The sequence below is a fragment of the Dama dama genome, chromosome 5 (assembly GCF_033118175.1).
Source record: "Dama dama isolate Ldn47 chromosome 5, ASM3311817v1, whole genome shotgun sequence".
NCBI lineage: Eukaryota > Metazoa > Chordata > Mammalia > Artiodactyla > Cervidae > Dama > Dama dama.
In genome coordinates, this window is record NC_083685.1 from 102,322,484 (window position 1) to 102,324,134 (window position 1,651).

General features: G+C 46.2%; 1 pseudogene; it reads right to left on the reverse strand.

Moving 5' to 3' along the window:
• Positions 1-217: 217 nt before the first annotated feature.
• LOC133055997 (small ribosomal subunit protein eS24-like) lies at positions 218-681 on the reverse strand (annotated as a pseudogene).
• Positions 682-1,651: the final 970 nt, after the last annotated feature.

Genomic DNA, 1,651 nt, shown 5'->3' on the forward strand with positions numbered 1-1,651 from the left:
ATTGGACATGACGGAGTGACTAAACACTACTACTACCAGCTCCACTCCAGTCTCACAAGCAATTGCACTGACACTTTCTTCCTCATCACAGACACACGCTCTCCTAGACACCACAATCACATGCCCTGCATCCCCTTAAAGGGACAACTGCCTGGCCCAAGCAGAGACCTCTGGTCTTGATTCCAACAAATTTACTTTTTTTTTTTTTTTAAAGGTCTTAGTTTATTCTTTCATGAAAAATCTGCACAAGCACCACAGATACAGTCACTGCAGAATCTTTACTCCTTCTTTTTGCCAGCACCAACATTGGCCTTTGCAGTCCCCCTGACTTCATTCTGTTCTTGCGTTCTTTTCGCTGTTTTCTGGAGGTCTTTTCCTTCTCATACAGGCCATGTCTTGCAAGCCTATGTTTGGGCTCATTCTTCTTCGCGTAATCCAAGGAGTCGTAAATCATGCCAAAGCCAGTTGTCTTGCCACCACCAAAATGGATTCTGAATCCAAATACAAAGATGACATCTGGTGTGGTCTTGTACATTTTGGCCAGTTTTTCCCGAATTTCTGTTTTAGGTACTGTTGCCTTTCCAGGGTGAAGAACATCAATGACCATTTGTTTCCGCTGAAGCAGTCGGTTGGTCATGAACTTCCTAGTCCGGATAGTTACTGTGTCATTCATGATGGCGGCTGATCCGATTCCAACAAATTTACTTTTTTCTGCCCTTCCAGCTACCCTTTCTCATCCTTTCAACATGGGCAACCTTTCACTTCATCCCCTCCTATATTCCCTATGAGCTCACACTAACACTAGAACTTGACTAATCTTGGGAGTAAACCCCTCTCCAGGCATCTGCTCATCCAATAAAACCAAGTCCATTGATTTTCCTGATTCCTTGCATCCTTCCTCCAAAGTCCCAAGTGATGTAAACACAGCCACCTGCCCAGAATCTCACTATGCAGTGGGCATAGCATGGACTTTGGAGAAGATGACCCTGAGCTTGAACCCTAGTTCTGTCACTTAGCAGCTTCGGGGCTTTATTTTTCCCTTGTATCACCATAAAGGAGGTGAGAATGAAAAGAAATAGTACAGAGGACCTGGGCTGTTTTGCTAACAGCCACCAAGAGGATCCTCAGTCATCCTCACCACCCAGTAGTACTGAATACTCATTGGAAGGACTGATGCTGAAGCTCCAATACTTGGGTCACGTGATGCGAAGAGCCAGCTCTTTGGAAAAGACGCTGATGCTGGGAAGGATTGAAGGCAGGAGGGGAAGGGGTTGACAGGGGATGAGATGATTGGATGGCATTACTGACTCAGTGGACAGGAGTTTGAGCAAACTCCAGGAGATGGTGAAGGACAGGGAAGCCTGGTGTGCTGTAGTCCATGGGTTCACAAAGAGTCAGACACAACTTAGCAACTGAACAACAACAGCAACAACCAATTCTTATGTGGTCTTCTGTTCTGAATCAGGGCTAGTGTTCTATGGCCACAAAAGTATGAAGGAGGTGATGGTATGTGACTTCTAAGGGCAGTTAAGAAAGGGCATTGCAATCTCTGCTCCACATTTTATCCCAGGCTACCAGCCCCAGACCTCTTAACTTCATCCTCCTCTCCCTTCTCTCCCCTGCCCTTTGCAGAGGTCCTGGATGCCTGGAA